This window comes from Oxyura jamaicensis, chromosome 20, assembly GCF_011077185.1.
Source record: "Oxyura jamaicensis isolate SHBP4307 breed ruddy duck chromosome 20, BPBGC_Ojam_1.0, whole genome shotgun sequence".
Taxonomy (NCBI): domain Eukaryota; kingdom Metazoa; phylum Chordata; class Aves; order Anseriformes; family Anatidae; genus Oxyura; species Oxyura jamaicensis.
The window spans coordinates 1,999,072-2,023,895 of NC_048912.1; the positions used below are offsets into that span (position 1 = coordinate 1,999,072).

The window sequence follows — 24,824 nt, forward strand, 5'->3', positions numbered from 1 at the left end:
TCAGGCCCTTAATTGCTCCGGGATATAAGAACAACTGGGCTGGGAGGAAGGTGGGCTGCTAGTGGGGGAGATTTATGGGGAGTATGTTTAGCTGTTCCTAGTAAACTGGGAGAGGGGATTTTGGTGAGATGCTTCCCTGCAAAACCTAGGGGTTATCAGGCCAAAAGCTTCCAAGGGAAGATGCGTGACTGGTTGTATGCCCCAAACCAGAGCCACCCTGAGCCCAGCCTCCTGCTCCTGCAGGGCTCAGCCCCTCCTGCAAGGGCTCTTGGATGCCTTGGGTCTGGTGAGGTGCAAATACATGCTTGGGTCACTTATTTCAAGCTCCCTATCCTGCCCTGCTCTTTGCAAAAAGAGCAGAGGGGGGAATTTTTCCAAGCTCTTTAAGTGTTGTTAAACAAATCCCCCCCACCCCCGGAGAAGTTAAAGGAGCTTCAAGGGCTGAGGAGGTGCTCCAGGTAACAGAGGGGATGGCAATGTGCTGATAGCTCTCAGCTGCCGAGACGTGGGGAGGCTCCGGCCGTGTCCCTGCTGTGAGGCAGCTGCCTGCCCAGCTGGCGGCACACCCGAAAAACTCCCGTGGGGCTGTCAGCACGGGGGCCACCCTTTGTGACCAGCACCCGTGGGAGATGCACCCCTGCTAGGGGCAGGAACTGGCAGCGATTTGCAGCAGCGCAGGAATGCCTTTTCAGAAGAGGGCAGCATTTCTTTGTCAGCCAGCTGAATGCATCCTTGGGTGAGCTCAGAGAAGGCGGGCAGAGCGAGCAGGAGCACGCAAGCAGCGCAGCCTTACTCTGGCTCCAAGCCCCCATCCTCTGGGTGCTGGGGTAAGCAGCTGGGACTCGGGCACCCTACAGAAGTAGCTCCCACCCTTGACCTGTTGGGAGTCGGTTGTTGCCCGACTCCCAAAGCACCAGGTTTGCTCCCCAATGCCGCAGCTCTCCCAGCACAGCAGCGGCTGGGCACCGCCGTGCACCCAGAGCATCCCTGCGGTACCCACGGCTCCCCCTCGCCCAGCTGCTGCGTCACGCCCGCGCTGTGGAGCTCCTGACCTTCTCATTGCCCTGGTCGCTTTCTACAAAGCCATAGGGTTAATCTTGCTCCTTGGCAGCTGCCCCTGAACCACAAGGCATGTTCTTTTCATGTTCTCTCTCTGTTGTTTTTTTTTAGGGGAAGGCAAGCCCTGCAGACCCGTCGCTCCCTGGGCACCCCAAGTTCTCTGCATCCTCCCACCTGGAGAGGTCCAGCAGGGAGAGGTTTGTTCTCCCCTTTTGGGACCCCCACAGCCTGCAGATGTTTGTAACAAGCTTTTCATAACAAGATGGCTCTTTCCTATTAGTCAACTGAAATGTGGTGCCCCAGCTCCCTGTATTCCAGTGCAAAGCGAAGCTCACATGCGTGTCCATCTTGGCAGCTTGCTTCTTGCATCCCTGGCGCTCGTTGCCCATCTCAGATTGCAGCTTCCCCTGGCATGGGATGGCTGCACTCAGGACCCTTGGCACGGCTGCGAGCGCTGTGCCTCTGCCGGCTGGCAGCTGCATCCCCAAGGAAATCTGCCACCATCTCCTCGGCTGTCTGCAGCAGCCACGGAGCCTCCTCCATTTCCCTCTGCCCCAGAAAAACACCTCCTGCGTCCAGCCGGCGGGTGAAAGGGGGGACACGCCGTGTCAATGACGGGCTGTTGTCCCCCCCTTTGTATTTCGACAGCTGCTGCAGGAAAGCCAGGCTGCAGCCAGCTCTTAGGATGCCGCCAAGGTGGGGCTGGTGTCAGTTCTGCCTCCTCCCTCAGCCATCCCATTATTTCTCCTGGTTGTTCCCAGCTGTTCGAGCTTGTCTCTGAGCAGCCTGGCAGTCCCTCAGGACGCTTTGCCTCTGAACCCTTCTCGCTGCTCGGTCCTTTGTGGGCCTGGGGTGGAACATCTGGAGGAAGGCTGGATGCAAGAGGGAAGGCGGCTGGCTGGGACTGACACAGCTCAGCTCTCCAGGGGCACCGCAGAGGAGCAAGGATTCATCCAGGACGGGAGGGGAGAGCTGAGCTTTGCCTGTCAGGGGGCTGTGACCGCTTACGGTGATGGTCAGGGGCTATGACAAGGCCGGGGGGCTCCAGCAGCCAGCTGTAATTCGGGACAGGGCAATGGTGAGCAGCAACACGGCACCCCAAAGCTGGGCAGGGATGTCCCCCTGCAAGGCTGGTAGGGCTGAGGAGTCCTCACCGGGGCCGGAGGCTCGGATGCACAAAACCCTTCCCAAGCCTTGTGTCACTGCCCCTGCTCCTTGCAGGGAGAAGCAGCCTTTTAAAAGCAGGGAGGGTGCCCGGCAGCATGGTGCCTCCAGCCTCACGGCTGGCCGCTCCGATTTCCTTCCCTGGCTCAACAAAGAGCTCCGCAGGCTGCTGAAGGGGTGATTCTGCTCAGACACGGGGAGAGGCAGCTGGATGGGCTGAGCGTCCCAGCAAAGGCAAAAGGCAGCAAGGCTCAGGTGCCCGCTTGCTCGGGGAGGTTCTGGAGCCAGGAATGCAACAGCAAAGCGCAGGGCGGGTTGGTTTTTGGTTTTTCTTTTCCATTACCAGAAAGATCAGGTCAGCCTGGCACGGCATGCGACCGAGCGGGTGGCAAGCCATTTTGCCCCAAGAGGAAGAAATGGCACCCTCAGTCGCCAACTGCACGCGTTGGAAAAGCAGGCGTTACGGCCACGGGGCCGGCTGCTCGCTGGCCGCCCTCCGCCCATTCGGCTCCTGCTCTCGGGGCCGCTCGAGGTTCGCGTTTCTTCCATAAGCGCCGAGGGTTCGAGCTCGCTTCAGAGGAAAACCAGAGAGCTGCGCTACCCACAGCCGGGGAACCGGGGGGCTGCCGGAGGGTCCAGGGCACCCTACGGAGCGGGGAGAGCGGGGACGCCTCGGGGGGAAGCCTCCGGCCCGCGGGAGCCCCCCCCCCCCCCCGGCCGCCACGGCCGCACACCCGCTGCGCGTTCCCGCGGCGCGCGCCCCTGCCGTCGAGCCGCGCGCACGCGCGCCGCCGCGGTGACGTCACCCCCTCTCCCCCCCCCCCCAGCCACACACGCTCCCCCCTCCCTCCCCCGGCGGCTGATGCCGCTGTGTGTCGCGCCCGCCCGCCCCGCGCTCATGCCTGCGCTCGGCGGCGGCGCCCGCCCGCCCGCCCGCCCCGCTCAGCTGCCGGGGCCGGTGCCGGTGCCGGGGCCCTCAGCCGGGGGTGAGTGCGGGGGGGAAGGGAGGGAGGGGAGGGTCCGGGGCCGCCGCCTCACCTCGGTGCCCGCCGTGCCCGGCTCCTCCCCGCCGTCCGCAGCCGGCCGGCCCCGGCAGGTGAGGGAGGGAGGGCGGGCGGGGGGCCGGGGCTGCCCGGCTCGGGGGGCGCCGGGGGAGCGGGGCCGCTGCGGGGCCGCCCCGAGCCTCCCCCAGCCTCCCCCTCCCCACCCCGGCGGGAGGGAGGCGGTGCCCGGCCGCTTGCGGCAGGTAGGAGCCGAGCCGCGGGCGGGGGGCTTCAGTCCCCGGCCCCTGGGCTGGGGGCGGGGGGGGGCTCCGTGTGCCCTGCGCTCGGGGCGGCCGGAGGGTTGGGGGTCCCGGCAGTGTCCCGGGGGCGTGGGGTCCCGGGGGGCTCGTCCTGGGGTGTGCCCCCCCCTGCCGGGGGTGCCCCGTGGGTTTCGGCGCTGAGCCCCGAGCCCCGTCCTGGGCGCACCGTGGGGTGCCCGGCCGGCTGCGCGCCGGCACCGGGTGGCTGGCGGGGGGCTGCCAGCTCCGGCGGGACGGGGAGAGCTGGTGGGAGACCAGGCGGGTACCTGGGGGGGTGCGTGCCGGCCCTTCTTCGGCTGCCTGCCCCGGAGGAGCCTTCAGCCTCCCGCGGGCATCCTCCTCGTCCGGCCCGGCCGCAGCCCCGGCTGGCCCCTGCCTGCTGCCCCGGCCCCGGCTCCCCGAGGCCGCGAACCGCCGCGGGCGTGGAGCCAGAAGTTTGCTTCGCTGTCTGGAGCAGCTTGTTCTAAACTAGCTGCTCTTTAAGGGATGAGGAGAGGGAAGAGAAAAAGCAAACTAACACAAAGCGCCAGATGAGAAGCAAACAAATCAAAGCTAGCCTCCTAGTTACCGCTGGAGGAAGCTGCATTTACTGATGGCTCCGGTTAACTGGGCTGGGACCGTGACCTCGGCGTGTTTTACAGCTCTGGATCCGCAGCTCGGCGGAGGTAGCAGGCTGCTTCAGCCCCTTTATTGTTTCCTCTTAACTCGTCGCAGTAACGTGCGGCACGGTAATGCCCGCACGGCCTTTGAGCCCTGACCCACCTCTGGGGACGGCAAAGAGGAGGCTGTGGGGTTGCGTTTTGTTTCCGACACGGCCTAAAGCTGTGGCGTCCCCTGATTAGACTGGAGATGGCTGGGGTTCAGGAGGGGCTTTCCTGACGGGGCTCAGCCTCCCCAGCTCTTGCTGCTGTAAGAAAGCCGGGGCGATCTGAAGCCCCCGAGTCACTCCTGGTGACACCTCGCTGTCAGTGGGACAGTCGCTGAGCCAAACCTGCCCGCTGTGGGTTTCTGCCTCCCATCGGCGGTGGTGGGTGCTGCGGGGAGCCCCGGGGCGGGCAGTGGCAGCGCTCGGGTGGCTTTAAGGGTGCACAGCAGCAAGCTTTTCCTTTCCCTGTTCAGACCTCCTCCTCTCCCCTTCCAAAAACATGCTGCCTCCCTGGATGTGAGCTATGCTATTTTCTTTATCTTCTGCTCTGGTTACTATGGTGCTGGTGTGTGAAGCAGCTCCGCCAGCTACTCTGGGAGCTCATAAAATACCTCAGAGTTGGTGTCCCCTCACCGGTGAGCAGGGAGCACAGCGTCCGGCCCTTACCGAGCTGTTCCCCGTTTGCGTGGCCTGCCGTCAAGTGTGTCTGGAGGCTGGGCAAGGTCCTTGGGGAGCCTGCTCCGAGGTTTCCAGCAACACACCGACCTCAGCAGCATGAGGCCGGTGCTTGGCTTCACTCTTCGTTACCATCACCGACCTCGGGGTTGGCCCTCGGAGGCAGCGAGCCCTGGGAGACCTCGTGCACCCCCCCAGGCACTGGGCTGCTTGTTTCCTGCCTGGTGCAGACAGGGCTGTAGCTCACTCGGAAGGCTGTTGGGAATGGAAACAAATAATTTAGAGTCTGGAAATCCGTGCAAACAAAAGGCAGAAGATGGGAACAGACGTTTCCCCCGGCGCTGCCGTCCTGCTCGGCTCTTCCAGCTTGCATAAGCGCCCGAGCAAACTCGCGGCTGCTGGTTCGGTGCCGCCTGCCTCGCTGGGGCAGGCCTCGCTTCCCACCTCTGACATCTTGCCTTTCTGTCTTTTTCTACCTAATTTGTGTGGAAAAAGGCGCGAGGGGAGATCCGTCCCACGGGGATGCAGTGGGAGCGGATCCTGAGTTCGCTCGCTGTCCGTGCAAGTCGCTGTCGCCCTTCTCGCAGCGAGCTGGCCTGGCCCTGAAGTACAGGGATTGCTCGGGGCAGCAGGAACCCAACGCCAGGTCTGGGTGCCTCCCACCTCGCCGGGGCACAGATTTGTCATTCCTGAGGGTGATTCACCCCGTCCAGACTCTGATTCACCCCCGGAGGTGCTTCTCCCTGTGCATTAATTAAACAGGAGCCTGGGATGATGATGTTTATGACTTAGGCACCTGCTCCAGGTGGAATATATCTAGGTCCTGATGCAGAGACTCATCTGGAGGAGATCCTGCTTGCTGCAGGACTGGCAGTGAGATGGTGGGGAAGGTCTGTAGCATCTCTTGCCCTCTTTCAGCTGTGATGGCCTTCTTGCTTTGTTGAGTCGGAAAAGGGTGATGTTTCTAATTAAAAAGAAGAAAAAGTCATGTACTTCTCCCATTCTTTGTTTGTTTTCTGGTGTGTTTTTTTTTTTTTTTCTCTGGAAAATGTTCTAAATAACAAAGCTGGAAATGCAGATGGAGCGAGTTTGCATGAAGTGAAATCACTGGGAAAGCCGTGGTCGGTTGAGGGCTGCGGTGGACGCGGAGGAGCTGGTGATGACATATGGCACAAGAGTAGAGCCCAAGCGGTTTGTTTGTCACCAGAGGCAGTCACGGTCCCCGCAGCCACGGCTCATCTCCTCAAGGAGATGTTCCCATACGTTTCAGAACCTCCATCGGCTCTCCAACCTAAAGGCTCCTGTGATTCTTTCCTCTCTCCTTTCACAGCGGTGTAGTGGTGCCCTGCCTTTTCCTACAGAGCTGATAGGGAGATATTTAACCAAACTCCCTTTGTGTCCTCCTCACTCCTTATTCCTACATCATTATTTTACATTTAATCACTGGGAAGTGAGCCTTACAAGCTGTGCGTTCAGCGGCAGGGATGGCTCTTGTATCACTCCCGATGGCAAGCACCACCCTCACTGCCCCAGCCAGGCCCCCCGCGTGTTTCAGCACTTGCTTGGAAAAGCAAACAGCCTGTTGTTAGGGTTGCAGAGTTTCCATTTGGGTTCCACCCAAATGATCCCATCCAGTAACGCTCAGAAACTCAGCCTGGGTGATAGGGCTTCGCTTGCTGTCCTCTGAGCAGCTCATTTTGGGGGAGACACTTCGAGGGAGGCTGTTCCAGAGGGAGGAGAAGAGCCTCGTAGCTTTTTTTTTTTTCTTTCTCTTAATACAAGGATGCTTGAGAGGGCCATGTCAGGAACAGGGTGGGGAGAGAGCCTTGGAATGTGGCCTGCAGAGTGTCCTTCTCGAGGAGCAGTGCCTGGCTGGGACAGGTTCGAGCAATGAGCACTTCAAAACTCAGCGAGGCGAGAGGCGGCTGAGAGGGGTGTCCAGTTCAGTGAGGCAAGGAGGCTCGCTGACATCCGTGTCAGCATCTTTAACTCTTCCTCTCCTCAGGAGCTGTCTTGAGGCTGTTTCCAGACTGGATTTTTGTGCTACAGGTACAAAAAGCAGTAGTTTGCTCCCATGAGGAAGATGAGGAGGCTGCGTGGGTTGTTCGTGGACCCGTGGCTCAGCTTGTGGGCTGCCTTCAGCCAGGTGCGTGCTCTGCTCCGAGGCTTTAAAGAGAGAAACTTCATGACGCTGAGAGAAACGTCTCCCTGAAATAGGTCAAGCAAATATTTATTTGCCTGAGGTGTCATGCCAGTAGCGCCCAGACACTCAGATGGGTAGTCATTCTGTTTGTTCCTGCTGTTGCTTTTCGTGCACAATCAGTGCTCTCTGGGTAGTGCATAACTGCAGGTTACTGACTGTGTAACCGGTCAGGCTGGTGGTCTCAGCCTGTGCATCTCCTAGGACCTTACTCCCGTGGCGCTGTAAATCAGCAGCTGTGACGCCTCTTTGTGTCCGGACTCTAATCAGAAAGTGCTGGGGATAGTGGCTGTTCTCCGTGAGCTTTCCTCCCTCTCAGGCCAGCTGTGGGACACCGGATTTTCTGTGGTGTGTTGGGCAGGTGAGGGGCAGGATCAGCAAGGCTGGCAGAAGCTCTCCGCTTGGGGAGCTGGCTGTCCCCGAGCACAGAGTGATGTGCCAGGACTTCAGCAAGGACCAGGGTTTGTCTTCTGGGTTAGCAGCCAGGCTCTGTGCTGTCGGTGTGTGAACTGAAGGCATCCTTTGCCAGCTGGGCTGCCCGAATGGCATAAAACTCTCCAGGGGTCCAGGACCGTATGGGGGAGGAGGCAATGGGCTCAGCACCAGCGCTGGTTCCTGAGAGTGAACTGCTTTTATTCCTCTGTGTTGGGGGACTGCTTCAACCAGCTTAAAAACAAAGCTCCCAGAACTCAGCAAATCTTAACCAAAACAAAAACACCTTGCTTTGGTCCGCCGGTGGTTCATCTTCCCGCAGTGCTGTTCCCGTGCACCTCGGGGCTCGCTGCCCCGGGGGTCCTTGCCGACGGACAGCGCGGTTACTGCTGGCAGCGCGTGCCCGGCCGCCCCACGGAGCTCGTCCTGCCCTCTGTCCCAGATCCCCAGGAACCCGTCGGTATCTGTGCCTACTCGAAGAGGGATTTCACCTTCCTGCCTGCTCTTAAAGGGGTAACAATAAAGAGGTTAGTTTCGGAGGACCGGAATTAGGCTCAGAGCCTTCAATACTTGATCCGAGAGCTCTTCATCTCCAAATGTGCTCAGCATAGAAGTAGCAAAGGTCTTTTGCTACTCCAGGACACCCTCGATACCTGAAGACCTTCCCAGGTGGCTCCAGGTCCTGCTCATCCCTACTCAGCACCTTGGAGGCTGTCAGCTCACCCAACGCCTCCAGCACACCGCTCTTTCAGCAGCTTCGGAGACCTTGACAGGTCGGATGTGGCACGAGCAGGGCTTCTCGAAGCGTGGTATTCCCAGTCCTGGCAAGAGGAGCTTGTTTACCCCGTGCATCGAGGTTAATTGGCTCTTGGGGTGGTTGTGGCTGTAGCTAGTCAGGGTGTGAGCGCTGGAAGCGTGTCATCTTCTGACACGTGCAGGGCGTTACGGGGCCGGCGTGCCGTGCTTGGTAAGCAGCGTGTAAACGCGGGCTCCTCTTCGGCAACGCATCTCGTCCTTCCGTGCTTTGTTAAGAATCATTTCCGTGTTGGGAAAGATTTAAGAAAAGGGGAGTGCCTCTATGGGAGGCAGAGCTACTTGAGAAACAAAATTCTGGGAAAAAGCCTCAGCGGAGGAGAAGAAGGCTGGTGGGCTGGATCCGGAGCCAGCAGATGGATGTGAATGTTTCTGGAAGGCCAAAGCCCACCTGTTGCCTTGCTCTCTGCTCCTCCGGCCGTTTGTGCACCCTGATGTGCAGCGGATGTTTTAAATAACAGCCAGGTGTTTTAAATAAACACCAACTGTGCGGCGTTTTAATGCTGCTTCTCAGCTGGGGAGGATGGGGGCTGTGGGCGATGAGGTTTGTGGTGCTCAGCCACACGTGTGGTGCTGCTCCAGAGGTCCCAGCCCCTCCTGTGTTCTCAGGCTTTGAGCTTCCAGAAGAAGGAATTGTCTTACTGCCTTTCCTGTCCCTCAGACCTGCCCCTGAAGACCAGTACGTGGCTGGCTGCTTTTCCTTCTGGCCCTGGGAACGGCTGCAGTGCTCATGAGAGCGCTGCTTCTGGAGGGGCTGAGCACAGAGCCCGTGTTCCCCTGTACCCGCGTGAACCCACGGCTGTTTTACAGGCAGGTCCGGGTGCTCTCTGCAGGCCTGTGTCGGGAGCTGCTGCTTCCCCTGTTCAGGGGGCTGAGGGTTTTGTTTCACCTCCGTGCCTGCGCTGTCGCACCACGCTGGCGGTGAGCTGCTGCATGGTGCGCGTTGGTTGTGTGCACGATGGAGAATTGTGGGCCTGATCCTGTGCGCACATCAGCTTCTCAGTGCTGGTAGTGCATTGAGCTGTTCCCTTCGTTGTTTTCAGGGATTTCTATCACACGCTTAGAAATGACAGTGCTTTGGCAGAGGCAACTTTGGACCAGTGCGCCGGGGGCTGGAGCTGTGCAAAGGTCTCTCCTGCGTAGTTTTTGCCTATATCCCCCTGGACCTGTTCCCTTCCCGAGCTTTCCCTGAGCTCTGTTTGCTCTCCTAATTTTTCCAGCATCGTCTTCCTGCTGATCTGTGTGTCTGGAGGGGCAGCAGGCCCCTGGTCCTGCTCGCTGCCGTGCCCCAGGCGGCGCACCGTTCCCACTCCGCATTGAGGATCCTCCTCCTGCCGCTCTCCCAGCCCACGTCCCCTTGTGCGTGCCACCGCTGCTGCCCTACAGCCCACATCTGAACCTCCTGCTGGCCCCAGGGGAGCTGAAGGAGCCTGGCTGTTATGGGTGGGGTGTCAGGTAGGGCTTGCTTGCTCCCAGCAGGAAGGCTGATGGTTGGTCTGGATCCTGTTTGTTGGAGCATTTCTGCCTCCCCGGGAGAGCTGAGCTTGGCCGGGGTGCCTGAAGGTGCCTTCAACACGAGGGGGATGCCTGTGACTGTAGACGATGGTGGCAAAGTAAGTTTCCCTGTGGTAGCCCAGTACCTGGCCTTGCTTCAAGTCCATGCTGCTGCTTCGTCGTGCCTACTCTTCAGGTGTAGCTTTCAGCCTTATTTTCCGAGCTGGGGACACCTACGTGTTCTCCAGGGCGGTGTTGATTCCCTTAGGAACGTCACAGCTGTAGGCTGCAGTAATTTGCAGTAAATTTGCTTTCCTTAGTCACAGCCCGTGGATCCCCAGCGGGTTGTGGGGAGCAGGAGGAAAGCCACTGCTCAGGAAGGAGAAGAGACTCGATTGTTTAAAGAACTTCAAAGTTTTTATGTTCTACTTTGATCTTCTCCGGCATCTGGGATAGGTTTCTTTCTTCTTTCTCTTTTAATTCCACCACCCCCCGTTGTAGTTCCCAACATGCTGGCAGAGCGCTTGGAGCTGAGCAGGTGAGTACGAGGAGGAGCTGCTGCTTTCAGGGACAGCCACTGAGCAAACACGATGTCCCTCGTGTCCCCAGCGCCCTGTTGTAGGTGACACCAGCATACTGATGTGTGGGCTTGGCAAGGTGATGCGAGGGGGTAAATAGGATTTGAGATTTTAACGTTGCAATACCGGGCCTCTCTGGCAGGGCCCTCAGAAGAGGGTCCCCGTTGGTGACCAACATATTGCAGACAGACCTGAAAGCTTGAGAAATGAGCCCGTGGTGGTGGCTGTCGGGGGCTCTGCCCTCTCCCACCTGCCTGCCCTCCCCAGGGCAGGGGCTGAAGCCGCCAGGAGCCGGGCTGCTGCTGGAGCCCGCCTTCAGCCCTGGAGCAGCTCCTCGCAACTAGACGCAGGTCCTGGGTTTGGAAATGCAGGCTTATGTCCCAGGCGTCAGGAGGCTTTGCCTTTTAATTACAGGTTTTGGCCATGTGGAAAAGGGCATGGTTAGCGTGAGGCAGGAGGGGATGGCATTATGGACACCATCCGGGCTGGGGACAGGCTTCTTGTTCTGCCCCTTCGTGCTTGGCAGCGCTGCCTTGAGCTGGGCTGCCTCAGCTCCTCGTAGGCACAAGACTCAAAATTCAAATAAAATAATGTTGAGTTTAAAATGTCTTATTTCTTTTTTTTTTTTCTTTTGCATTTTTCTAATAATGTAATCCCCTGCAGTGTTGTGAATTCCAAACGTGAATGGGAAATGATCCCCCCGCTACAGTAACTGGCGTGTGACCGCCGCGTGAAGAAAGCCCCGACTGCCGAGCTCATCAGTGAACGCGCACTGTTTTCCAAATTAATTTCAAAAATCACACCTTAATAAGGAGGTGGCGTGGGGAGGAAGCATTAACTTCTCCCGAAGCTGAGTGCAGTGATCTTTATGGTGAGAAGCGCTAGGCGCGGGGTGGCACTTTTCCATGCAATTACAAAAAAAAAGGAGTGGGGTTCTGGAAACTGAATTGTGGCCGTGCGTGGTGCCCCACGTACAGGCAGGAACCCGAGCTCGTGTTTTGTGCTAGCAGAGGTTGCTTGACCTGCTGATTGCTGGTTTTCCCCTCGAACAGCCCCAGCCATCCTCTGGCTGTAGCACCCCAACCCTCACCCTCCGAGCGCAGAAGAGATCAGCGCCGCTGCTGCCAGCTGTTGGACGAGAGCACCTGCTTGGAGGTGGTTTTATTCCACCTTAAACTTAATTTTAGCAATATTTGCCAAGTTTTGATCCATCTCAGTGCCTGAAGACCTAAAAATATGTCATTTAGGGATGCAGGGGATAGCCTGTTAAACCCTGGCCCTACAAGTACTAAACAGGAGCGTGCTGCCCTACAACGAAAAGGGAAGAAATGCGATAACTGAATGGAGCCACCCGTGCAAGCACTTAGATCTGGAGGTGTGTGTTGCCCTGTCACCCCACCGGGGCCATGTGGCTGCTGCCCGGGGCTTTAGTGCCAGCGCAGGGAGCAGTTCCCTGGGTTCCCTCTGCCGTGCTGCTCGCATCCCCCCTCCCTCCCAAAGGCTCGGGATACGGTGACGTACAGCTGTCGGATTTTGTTTGTTCTTAAACAGTCAGGCCTGTCCAAGTGCTTTGAAACGGGATTTATTCTGTCAGAAATTGAAGCCTGTGGGAAGGTATGCGAGCGGATCGCCACGGTCTTCTCCTTGTATGTTTTCCTGATGTTAGGGACGGTCTCGCAGAAGTGTTGCATTGTTTCATTTCCCCTCAACGCTTCATGTTTTTCTAAAAATAAAAGCTAATGTCAACAGTCCTGCAGTAACGAATGAGTGAATGTGCATGTCCTGCACCCAATTATTTTTTGTAATAAAAAGGCAAGATTTAGCTGGTAATCACATTATGAGCTATGGATAAAAATGTATCTCTTAAATCAGCTCGCTGATGGCTTTTTTCTTTTTCCGTTTTGAAACACCATTAATCAAGTTAGAGGCTGAAAATACTCCCACGAAACAGAGGCCAGGGAAGGTCAGTTGAGGTGAATAAACAAGCTGACTTTTTTTTTTTATTATTATTTTAATACAAGCCCCAGACCAGCCTGCTGTCGCTGCGTGTGCTCAGGGCACCTACACACAGAGCCGCCTTCAGCCCTGGGGCCGCGCTGACAGGCGTCCCAAGCACCTTTTGCAACAAACCTCTCATTACAGCCCGGTGTCTCCTTGGGTTCTCCAGATCAGCTTGGGAATATTGCACTGAAAAACAGAGGGGATGTTTATCTTTTTGGGGACTGGTGGGTGAACCAGTTTTAGAACTAGACCCGATCAGCGTGGCACGTAGCTGCGTTTATGGCATTGTTCCTCTTGCTGCACCTTACAGTTTTGGGGTTAAACTCCACGTTTGGAGAACCCACCAGTTAGGCCAGCTAATTTATTAATTTATTTATTTACTTTATTTATTTATTTATTTTAGAAAAAATGGAAAAAAAAGCTGCACAATATGCGTCCTTGGGCAGAGAAGGGTCCAGAGGTGCCCTCCCCTCAGCACCTCGCGTTATCCTGGTTGTTGTCCAGGATCTCCTGACCTGGAGCCGATCCCACAGTGTTTGGGGCTTGAGTTACAGCTTTAGGAGTTGGCAGAGCCAATCCTGACAAGTTGATTCTTTTTCTCCTCTGTTTATTTATTTCTTCCCTCCTTCATTTTAATACCATCTCCTGGGAGATTCCAGCAGAAAATCTATTCATGGCTGACATATTTCTTTTCCCTTGTGCCGCGGGTGCCCGGTCCGGTCCGATTGTGTGGTTTCTTCCTGGCACAGAAGGAAAAGAACAGGAGAACGGGAGGAGAGCTGCTCTCGGGGCCGTGCAAAGCCACAAGCAAAGATACCCCGTAGGCATCGTGCACGTATGTGTAGGGTGGACAAAGCACACAGTGTGCCTCTAACTTAACCAAACCCTTGGGAATGATGGGTATCATGGCCCTGGGTGCTGCTGGCAGCAGCTTCTAGGGCTCCGTGTCCAGAGCTCCGTGCCCTGGTTCTGCAGCAGGAAGCTTTTCCCCAAGCTCCTGGTGCTTGTCTGGTTTGTGCTGACCTGCCTAGCACCGGTGTGGGGTCGGTCTCCGTTTGTGTCTCCCTTGCTGTGCTTCGAACTCAAGTCAGTGCTCTGGAGGCAGCCGGTCTGGCGCTGGGGAGCAGTAGCAGGCAGCTTGCTGCTGGCCGGGTTGGCTTGGGAAGGGTCTGCCACGGGCAGAGGGGTAGGGGGAGGCTGCAGGCAAGGGAAGGGAGGGTGGCGAGGAGGGCAAGACCTGGGTTTTACAGCAGGTTAAAGGGTTAGATCAGCTCGATAGCAAAGGCAGGCAAAATGTCTCCGTCCTTCCTTCCAGCAGATCCCCTCCACCACTGCCCATGTGCCTGCAGTTAAGTGCCGTGGCACTGAGACTGCGAGGTGTTTGGGATGAAAACGTCCAGGTGGAGCTTCTAGAGCTGAAATTCCCAGCGTGGCTCCCAAGCACCAAAAAAAAACCAACCAAACAACAACACAAAAATTCAAAAGTCACCAGCGCAAAATGCACTGATAATACACCAAAGGTGCTCGTCCGTCAGTCCTTGCAAGTCTGGATCACGTTGCACTCCTGCTTGGGAGTTTTTCTGCAGAATCGTGATGTCTAGACACTTATCTCTGTTGGTGTCCTTCCCCCTGCCGATGAAATCTGAGTTTCTCATGACCCTGGGAGCCGAGGCTTTTCCTAGCTGGTGCTCCCAGCTAGAGCATCTTTTCTTTTCTCCCGATGTTATGAAGCCTGTGATAGAGTTGCATGGCTTGGCAGTGACGGTTTGGGCGCTGTTCAAGTGCCAAAGCTCGCTGAATAAGTCTTTTATCGTGGATTTGTAACAGGAGCTGTCGGAGGGGGAGATTCGCAGGAGAAGCGCTTCCAGAGGAATGCTTTCATAAAGGACCGCTGTCCTGCAGCAAAGTGCCTCGCAGGGGGGAGAAAACCAAGCCCGACATTTTTCTTGTGTTACTGGTGTAAAAGTTGCCCATTAATTTGGGCAAACAAAATTTTGCTTCCATTTCTAGACAATTTTGTTTGTCCTCTTTGTGCTAGCGAGCCCTAGCTGAGCTCCAGGCGTTTAGGGGAAGAAGACATTTAGATGCTGACTAACAAATGCCGAAACCCCTGTTTTGTGTAACTCTCCCTAATGTCCCTAGGCAGGAGCCAGCCAGCCACGTCCCTGCAGGAGACGGGACAGGGACACGACTGTCACTCGCCGGGCTGGTGCTGGAGCCACCGAGGCAGCGAGCGCTGGCTTGCAGCACAGGGAGCTTTCGGTGCTTCGAGCAGGAGAGTTTAAGGAGAAGACGAGGTGATGGGGTTTGTGAGTAGCAAATGTAACAGCAAAGGGTTGTTAGAACCCAGAGCATTCAGCTCGTCCGTGTGCTCTGCCGCCAGGTGCCCGCTCCGCCGCATTAGGTGCTGAGCTGTTTGCGATCCGTGCGAGACCTGCGTGCTTCTGGATGGCAGGAGCTTCGAGCTCGTCTTCCCCCCACAATTAAAAATTCTTTTTCTTTAAAGAAAAATATATTTAATGGTAAAACCTGCTTTAAAATTGTCTGAAGGTGGTTTGGCTGCTGCCTTACAGCCTGCACCTGACACTGATTTTCCTTAGAGACTTCCCCGGAGCGGGGGAGAGTGGCGCTTTGCTCTGTTCTCAGTTTTGGTTTGCATTGCTATAGAATCATAGTTACGTTCTCTTCCGAAGCACCCAGTTTACTGTGTAGCTTAGCTGGCTCTTTGGCACCGAAGCAAGAAAGTAAAACATTAAAAGAGGAATGTGATTATAATCCTGTAAAAATTGACAGAGGAATTTGGCAGCGGTTGCAGCCTGCGAATGTAATATATGATATTTTATTCATTTTTTATAACAATTAGATTTCAGGCTGACAGTTTAAATGACAAATCACCTTAAAAAGACTTCTGTGCACAGCATAAGGACTGTCAGCGTGGTTTTTCTCTGCTAACTGCGGAGCTAGCAAGGTCCCTGCAGGAATAATGGGACCCTTTGGCTTTAGCCATGCTGCCTGCAGGAGAGGAGAGCGTTGAGGTCTGCAGCGTTACTAATTTGTGTCCCAGTGTGCTTCAGCTTCTTGGTTGAAGGGAAATATTTTTGGGGGAAAGTACGTGATCCCAAGTGCTGCTTTTGTTGTCCTCTTGCTTGCATAAACTGCTTGGAAATGAGACTAGTAAATGCGGCTGGGAAAGCCTGGAGGTAAGGGAAGAAGAAGAGGGTTGGATTCACAAAAGGAGCAGAATAAAGCATCTGTGGTTGTTCCTCTGTGCCGGGGCATCTCCATCCACATCTGCTCCCTCCTAGCACTGCCTCGGCCCCTAGGAAACGGGCAGGTGGTGTGGGAAGTCCTGGTCCTGACGCTGGATGCAAGCATAAACCCTCACGGGGCAGGGAAGGAGCACGTCCTGTCCATCAGGTAACTGCTGTGGTCATGAGATAAGGAATCCCCTCTGTCCCTCGGTTCCCGGCGGGCTAGGTACGTTATTCACAGCGGGAAGCAGATCCCAGGAGACACCGACAGCGTTCCCCATCCCTGAACATCCCAGCTCACGCTGGGAGCTGAAGCCAATGATGCAAAACCCTTCAGGCACTGTAGGAGTGGGGTTTGTTTCCTGCATCCTAGGGGAATGCTGCAGACCTGGGGGTTTTGGACAAAAGGGAAGCCAGTGCTCTGCTGGTTCAGCTCAAGCGAATAATGGTGATCAGAGCTCCCTTATGCCATATGTAAAACTGGTAACAAAAGCCGTCATTTCTGCTCTCAGATAACTGACGGCTGCAAGTAAAGCTTAGACACTCATGACCATGGCGTACAAGCATTTTTTGACATTTGAGAATTTCCTGTTTTATCTCTTTATATCTTTAGGAGTTTGGTTGCCCAGCTCTTGCTTGTGGTCCTAAGAGCATCTTTATGGGCCATGAAAAGAAAACAAGAGGAGCGAGAGTCTGCTGTGTTGTTTTTTTTCTCTTGGAGGGAGAAGCTGACTGCAGTTTGCTGAGCTTTGGTGCATACCACAAGTATACCACTTTTTTTTTTTTTTTTTTTTTTTTAATCTGACCTGAATAGGATTTAAAAGTTTTAAAATGCTGCAATAGGCATTTTTAGCGTAATGAGAACAATTCCCTAATTCCTTCCTTTTGTGCTGGAAAAAATGACTAAGGCAGATGAGAGTTGGGCCATGCTTGTGTCTGCTTGGGCACAAACTAGGCTCTCTCTAGCTGAAAGTAAACATCCTGCAGCAGGTGGCTGCACGGTGGCAGAGCAGCGAGGGAAGGTGTCCTCTTCGGTTTTCAGCCCAGGAGAAGAGGTCAGCTAGAGGAAGTCCAAAAGATAGTAATGAGATGGGCTGGAGGCTGGAAAATGCTCGTTTGAACAAACCTGGCTTGTTTGGTTCCAGATAAGAGAAGAGGGAGGAAGTAAATCTACAGGTAGCCAGAAGCGCGTGACAGGGAAGGTGGTGTGGGCTTTCCATGTTTACAGGGAGCGGGGCGAGAGGTCATGGTCTTAAATTGCAGAGAAAAAAGTTCAGATTGAGAAATGCTTTTCCTAAAAGTGACAACTGTTAAACACTGGGTTTGATGGTCTAGAGAGCTCGTGGCGCGTCAGTTGCTGGAAGATGGAAATGCATTAGAAATCCACGTCTGACACCGAGTGGCGGTAACGCACCCGTGGTGCAGGTGCAAGTTGTTCTCCCCTGAGTGGGAGCCGTCCACATGCTTTCCTGTGGTCCCTCTACACAGCACTGGCCTGGCGTGGTAAGGTTAGGAAGGGTTGTTTTCAGTCTAAAATAAGCAAGAGATGGCAAATTATATTCCGTGGCTTAAATTTTCTGGCACTTAAAATGACTGAAGTGACTAAAGATACCATAAGTTTGCATGTCTCCCTACAAATGCAGATGCTGGCTAGAAATACTTTGTGCTCTTTGCTTCTAAAATTAAATCTTATGGATGCTGAGTTGTATGACTTGCCTTTCTGGGTGATACAGCCCAGGACACGGGTCTGCTTGGGCTGGAAGAGGAGGAGAGGGGGTGCGAGTGGTGGTGTCTGTGGCGTAGCTACTTCTCTTTGAAGAAGTATCAGTGCAGACAAGTTCCCAGCTCAGTGTAAGTGTTGGAGAAATAGAAACAGCCACTTTGCAGATCCTAAATGCTAGCTCTTCGGTCCTGTAATTGTACCTTGGGAGCTGGAAGCCTTTTTGGACGAGCACTCTTGAGTGCTATGGGCTCACAAGTGAGGTGCACAATCCCAGGCCAGGAAGGAGCTTTTCTTGGCTGCCAACTGGCATCGCAGCACATCGTCCTAGGCCTCAGGGTACAGATGAGCTCTTCACTCCCTGCTAGGTGTGACAACCACCTTTAATCTGCTCTAAGAAGAGCCCAGGGTCACGTAGCTCTGTGTTCGTGGTGTCCCCCAGGTGCGTGTGGCACAGCCAGGGAGCCAGCCCTGCAGGCAGGAGCCTGGCCCAGGGCTCGCCGGCTCTCACGGGGCTCAGGCAGCCCGTGGGCTACTGAAATGGAGCACAGAGAGGAGCTGCTTTGAGGTTTGCGCTCGCACCAGAATACTGCTTGTGCTAGGTGTGCAAGCAAGCCATGTCTCCTGCTGCCTTGCAGAGGTCGTGTCCCGGGAAGGAGCAGCACGCTCGTGGGTCAGCTCAGGACGTGCTAAGCAGCAAAGGGAAGTTCAGGATCACCTCTGAACGCTGCTCACCACTGACCATCACAAACTGGGCTGACACAGCGCTGGAGGGAACAGGAGGATGATTTGAGGCAGGCCTGTTCTGTTGTGGGGGCCGGGATGCGGAGCAGCACAGCACGGAAACTTCGCAGTCTGCTTCGGGGACGAAGTGCCACGCTCCTGCAGGGACTTGCTGGGCTCTGCTAAGTGCACGCACGTCCGAACTGTTCCCCTGTCCCAGAAACACAAGAAAAGAAAGTCAGCAAGGAAAAGGTGAAGCATCCTGGCACTCTGCTGGGGACCAGAGTGGATGTTTCCGTCTTTTTAAGGATCATTTTGCTGTTTTGTGGCTGGACCTCCCGCAGGGCGGGTTGGTGAGAGCCTGTTGTACCTTCTCTGCTGTTTGCAGATACCAGGCTGGCCTGTGCATTGCTTCTGTAAGGAAGCTTTGATCAGGGACAGCATTGTTCAGTTTCCACTAATGCCAAGAAGGACCCAAAACGGAGCAGGAAGAGGGCCAACAGCCATTTAGAAAAATCTGAGGTGAGGTTGCCCGGTGAGAGGAAAACCCATAAATCTTTACAGTGCTTTTGAGTTTTAAACCTCAGACCCAGTGTATGCTCAAATGCAGCAGTGGATCCTGCACTGGAATCTGGGAATTCCTTCCTTCCTTATTTTTACAAGCCTCCCATCCCAGATGGTTCAGGCACTACAGACTGTAAAACCACAGGTACTTTAGGATGATTTATCCTCTGTGTCAAGCCTAATGTTTTGGGAATATGTTTGTCTTTGTTCTCAAGCAGTCACTGCAGGTTTTGAGGCACTTACTCAATCCTGAGGAAACCGAAATACTTGAAAGGAAGGGCAGCAGGGATGCGAACTTTTATGATTAATAGCTCTGGCATACAGCGGAAATCCCTGACGTGGAAGGACCTGAACAAGTCTGAGTGTGTCATTGGTATCAGATGTGCCTGGCATTTTTATATCTGCAAGAAATTAGGAAAAAAAAGCATTCCTTGGTAGTCCTTGTCTGCTCTTCTAGCTCCTGTGATAGGCAGCTGAGCTGTAGGCATGTACTGCTCCAAGGAAACCCCAGCCCATGCTCCCGTACCCCCACCTCTCCCAGGCGCTATTTTACTTGAAGTTTAAGCCTCAGGCAATTCAAGAAGGAGCTGCAAAGGGCAATAGTGGCTCACGTTGCCAAATCTGCAAGCTTTTTGTTCCATGTTTTCAGCACTAGATTTTGGGAAACTGAGATTTTCTGTGCCTCCAGCCGGAGTTGCTATTTAAAACACCTTTAATTGCAGGAAGCGCAAAGAGTTAGGATCAAACTGTTATGATCAAGGTCACGCTTCTTAATTTAGGTACTCTGAGGATCAAGAAATCTTGTTTGTTAAAATCTTAGACATATGTTTCATCCCTAAATGAGCATGCAGATGATATTAAACCTACCATAGCTGAGAGAGCTGGTGTAACAGACACCAGCTCTGTGGCTGGGGCTCTCTAGCTGCTGCTATCAAAGCAGGAACAGCAGATAAGCAGCCAGGGCTGTTTTGTTATCACGTAGTTTTGGAGGCTGTGGTGTTGTGCAAGTTGTTGCAGGACAATTACACAAATTGCTGGAATAAAAACCACTTGATCAGCAGTCTAATATTTGTTTCTTATTATATGTTAAACCTTTTCTGGCATTTAAGAGGTTGTCACCTGTTATGTCAAGGTCCCGGCATTCAACACTGGGATCTTTCCAAGGGTGTTGAAGCTGAACTGGTTAAGGATAAACCTTCCCTTCATTCTAGGGGAGGAAAATAAAAAGCTTGGCATCTAGCAGGCATTTAAAGTGTTTTTTCTTGTTCTCTCAGCTCCGGTGGTGTGTCCGACTTAGGGCTGCAATTTTTCCCCAGTTTTGTGCTCACTTTGCATTTCTGATTAATTAAATCATGAAAATAATGCACAGCAAGCAGCAGCATGAGCGCGCGGGGAAGCTTTGTACAAGCACAGCTTTGCAGCAAGGACCAAGACCCATGTGTCTGAACACCGGAGCGCCCGGTGAGCGAGAGCCCTGGTTCATCCTTCAGCACTTGCCCAATTTCTTTGCCTTTTTTCTTTTCTGGCTCCTGCTAGGACTCCTGTCTGTGATGCTGCAGCCAGAGCAGCAGCTTCTTGTCTGTGGGGTTTGAGGTGGGTGATGAGGCACCCTCCTGAGTCGTCGTGTGAATGTGCCAGTTACTTGGTTAAATCTCTCCGTGCCACTTCACTTACTTATTTTAATGGGAGAAACCAACGTTTGGGAGTGAAATGGCCGTGAAGTGAGCAGGACCTCACTGAGAGAAGGAATTTGACCAGCGGCAGGGGTTTGGCTGGGGCCGTCGGACTGAGGCTGTGTGCTGGCAGAAGCAGCAGAGGCACTTTGGACTTGGTGCTGGGGATGTGACGCATGTCGGGCGAGGAGAACCTGTCACCGACCACGCTCTAGCAGGAGCCATCAACAAGTGAAAATTTTCCTTTGCCTAGGACTCACAGCATAGTTTTCCTATTTTTCATCCTCGCTGTAAGCGCCGGCTCACCTTTTCCCGGGGTGACTCTCTGGTTTTGGATATGCTGTTTTCTCCCTCTGCCTGAACTTAGGCCCAGAAATCCTTTTGGCCGTTTATCCCGGTATATGGTTAAGTGTAGAAATTATGAAATACATAGGGCTGGCTCTACTGCTCGTCTGGGGGTGCGGGGATGGGGACGGGCGGCAGCTGAGGAAAACGGAGGGGAGAGAGGAAACACACAGCTAAAAGTAAAACTGCGGGTTATATATAGATGCAGGCTGCGGCATATTGGTCAGGTTGTTGTGATTGCTTCCCTAAATATGTCCCTGGCTCGTTGGGGTTTCTAGTCCTCAGCCCGCTTAATGAGCGGAGCGCTTACCGATAGTCTCCGGTGCCTAGCTCGCTGTGCTCCTGTGTTTCCTCTTACTGGGGCACGAGCAGTGTGGTTGAGTGCTGGGCAGCTGGTTCAGCGTGCCTGGTTAACTTCTGGCGAGCCCTATCTTCACTAATCGAGTGGGAGAAACATCAGAGGTGTGCATGTTGGGGTGCTTTGCTGAAGGTTTATTGCAGAAGGTGGGGCGGATGGCGTGAGCAGGGAGGCTGACTAAACAGATTGGTGTTGTGGTTTTACTGGCAGTGTTTACTAACCAAGGGTCACCTTCTCCTTTGGAGCCGTAGCAGTAATTTTTGGTGCAATGTGCTCTCTTCCAGCCCTGAATCTCGGCACAGCTGAAGTGACTGCTGACACTTTAAAGATGCATGCAAGCAAAGAAGAAGAACTGGAAGGTGACGTGTTAAGGACGTGGTCTGTCTGGCAGGTAGGTCCTGCGCTGTCAGGACGTGATGTGTTTGGTGCACAGTTCTGTCTTGCCTAGCTTGGATGGAGAAATCTGGTGTTTTGGTGTGAGTACTCGCTCCTGTGTTGGTAAAATCAGGTAGAACTGTGTTAATTGGAGGAGGTACTCTTGTATTGTGAAGTACAACGGAATACATGAAAGAATAAAACAACTGTGTGCTTTATAACTATGGGTTAATTACTGATTTCAGTGGCTGGTTATGAGTAGTAATTGGGAGCCACTGGGTGGGAAAGGGGAAAGATGGGCCTTCTTTAAGGCTTCAAAGTAGTTAAGATCTTCTGATGATGGCTTTTCTAGCCCGTTGGCTGAAAGAAATGATCACGTAATGGTTTGCTCTGCTAACCTTTGAGCCGCTCCCTGGTGCACACTTGGTATAGGTCTTGGGCTGTGCTCCTAGCAGTCCCTGAGAAAGGGGGCAGTTTTTCTTGCATCTGGATGTTGTGCTTTCGACAAGAGAGTTCAGACATCCTGTGTGTTTGTACGCTTCTCCTGGCTGGTGCTTGTGTATTTGTGCTAGACCAGTCTGTTTTTCTCCCAGCCCTGTGAATCTGTGCAACTTAACAAATGTGCATCTGCCCTGTATTGCAGGTGAGAGGGTCAGGAAAGCGATGCATTTCACCCTTGCCTTCTGTGGGTGGATAATGTGTGCTTGGAAATAACCCTCCATTTCTCCATTATGCCATTCAGGAGCTTTGAAGAAGAAGCTGGGCCTCATAGCAGAGCAGAGTTAATTTATGTGCAAGAAATGAAGCTCTGTGGTTAAGCCTTAGTGAGCAGACATTAACTGATGGAGAATTCATTTCCCCTAGTTCATGGTTGTGAGATAGATGACAGTGTACCTCTGGAAAGGGGACTTTCCACCCCAAGACTGATTTCTGATTTTTTTCTCCACCCCAGTTGTGCCATGCCTGGGGCCTGCTTGCTCTGGACTTCAGTAGTCAGTGACCTGTGAGGAGTGCAGCAACTAGACCAGTGCTGTTATTGTTACTAGCTTCCCTGACCCACTTCCAGTTCTGCAGACTAAACCCAGCCCGCTCAGCTCCTGGAAATACACTAACGGAGCCTGCTGTAGCACAGGTGTCCGCGTGCACTGCTCAGTCTCCTGAGAAGTGTCCTCACTGAAGTTGCCTTGAGAGCCGGTGAATCGCATGCCAGATGGGCCCTCCAATACCTTGCACTGGTAATCTTGCCAGTGCAGGGAATGTGGTTGCTCTCTCACAATTTGTCTTACCATTAGAGATGGAGAATTTGGTGAGAGGAAGCAGGTAAAGCTTTTAACTCTGCCAACCCAGCTTGTTGGACAGAGTCGGGGCCTCTTGGGAGCAAGAGCAGGGAGAGGGGGATCACGCCTTACATCCCTCGGTATTTGCCACGACTATAATAATGTATTTGGATTATTCGTGTGGAAAGTCACGAGGTAAATGGAAAGGATTCCTTTGTTTCATCTGCAGAAATTAATGTCATTTATTACTCAAAGGTTTGCACACAGAGACGGATCGTGGCATTGTAGCAGCTTGTGTCATCCCCTCTGCATGCTCGCAGCCATGCCCTGGCATACGCAGGGTTTCTAGCATCTTCTGAAGGAGCTTTGAGAACCAAACTCTCAGGATCTCTGCTCTTAGGGCTTGGCCCCTTTTTCTCAACTCTTCCTTTCCCCCACCCTTCTCCGATGTCCTTTCCCTCCCAATTCATTTGTTTTTAAAATGATTTTGCTATTGTGTGCATCAATATGCACATAGCCTGTCTTGTTTTTCTCTTGGACTAAAAGTGCAAAGCAAATCTGTTTATGGTTTTGGTGAGCTAATTCTTCCCCACCCTAGATTTTTAAATAGACTCTTTCTCTACCAAGCTTGCCGAGCTTGCAGGATGTATTGAAGTAATGGGAAAAATATGCTGTGTGTTAACCTTCCTTTTTTGTAAAACTGTGTCTACAACACCCTATTCCGAGCAGTGCATTTGGGAAGTGCGTATCTGGATGCCGAAGCAAGTAGAAGACGTTGAAATAAGAAAATGGTAATTTAATGCCTTCAGAGAGGAAATGTTTGGAGTTTTCAACTTTCGGCACTTGGCTTGTGCAGCAAAACAAAGCGGGCTGTACTGAGCTGTCCCGTCACTTAGTCGGCTCTCCTTCCCTCCTGGGAATTGCTGTGTTCCCTGGAGGGCCCAGGGAAGGCAGAGGGGCCGGGGGACCCCAGCCCCGTGCCGCCGGCTCCTGCACGGCCGTGTTGCCTCAGGTCTGGCAGCAGGATGTCAGAGCAGTGAAAAATGCTCTTGGCCTGCCGACGGTCTGCTGGATGACGTGTTCGGCACGTCACTGGTGTGTTGGAAATGTTATTTACCTCTTGATTTCATCCTTCCTAAGAATCAATCTTTGAGTGTTTGGGTTAGCAGGTGGCAGGGCTTAGCAGGCTTTGAGGTTTGTGCTGGAGGGTCTGCTGGCTTTTGGGAGGCTGCAACGAGCTCGGGTGCTCACCAGCAGGGCTCTGCGGTGCCAGGATCTGCGTGGTGTGGCCGGCAGCACCTGTCCCCTGTGTCTGGCGTGGCTGTCCCTTCCTGCTGCTCCCCAGCCGTGCTGGGGCCGGGCTGTATTGCTGCTGTGCACCGACGGGCTGCGCGGTGCTGCGGAGCTGGCCATCACGTCTGCGAGCACACAGCGCGGGCAGAGCTCTGCAGGGCAGATGTTGGCTCGGTTGGGGCCCCTAGGTGCTCCTGCAACATAAATAAGCACGGGTAGGGTTTCAAAGCAAGGACATTTTTGGCATTGTTAATGTCACGCCTCTTCAGGGCCATGTTCAGGGCCCGAGGACCCGGAGGCTGCTGGTTTAGTCTTGTTAGTATCAAGATGACCTGCTGGAGGTGCTCCCGCAGGGCTGTGCTGGGCTGGTTCTTGCAGAGGATGAAGCATTCATCCTTACCAGATGGTGAGGTGCAGTGGAGACAGGACCTGTGGCATGAAAATCCATGGTGCTGCCACTGTGAGTGAAGGGGGTGCTCTGCAGGACGTCTCTAGCCCTGGCTACAGCTCCTCACCTGGCTTTGTGGTCAGGTTGTGCGCAGAGGAGCTGGAGGCACAGCAGGGTCTGCTGGTGAGCAGCCTGAAAAGCAGACCCGGCCGGGGCAGGGCCGTCGTGCTCGTACGGCTGTCATCAGCTATGGCCGAGCATCTGCCTCTGCTCACCTACTGGAGGAGAGATGGGAAAAAGATACCTTCAGTTCCCACAGCCTTTTACTCTGAGAGAGACACTTCTCATTAGAGCAAGTGTTGGCGTGCAGCAGAACAAGGTGAAGAACTCACCACTTGAAGGCCTTGTGGAGCAGGATTGTTCTTTACCCATTTAATTTTCTAGCGGGTGTTTTATTCTGTAACAATCTCGGTGGTGGCCAAGTTCTCTCTC

The 24,824-nt window shown here is 54.1% G+C and overlaps 1 protein-coding gene across 3 annotated transcripts in view; it reads left to right on the forward strand.

The window, feature by feature from the left end:
- Positions 1-3,135: 3,135 nt before the first annotated feature.
- ZHX3 (zinc fingers and homeoboxes 3) overlaps positions 3,136-24,824 on the forward strand; it is a 49,839-nt gene continuing 28,150 nt past the window's right edge. For all 3 annotated transcript variants that reach the window (XR_004755432.1, XR_004755431.1, XM_035343475.1), the window contains exons 1-2: positions 3,136-3,209; positions 21,284-21,390. The gene's annotated coding sequence lies outside the window, so the exon portion shown is untranslated. The remainder of the gene's footprint in view (positions 3,210-21,283; positions 21,391-24,824) is intronic.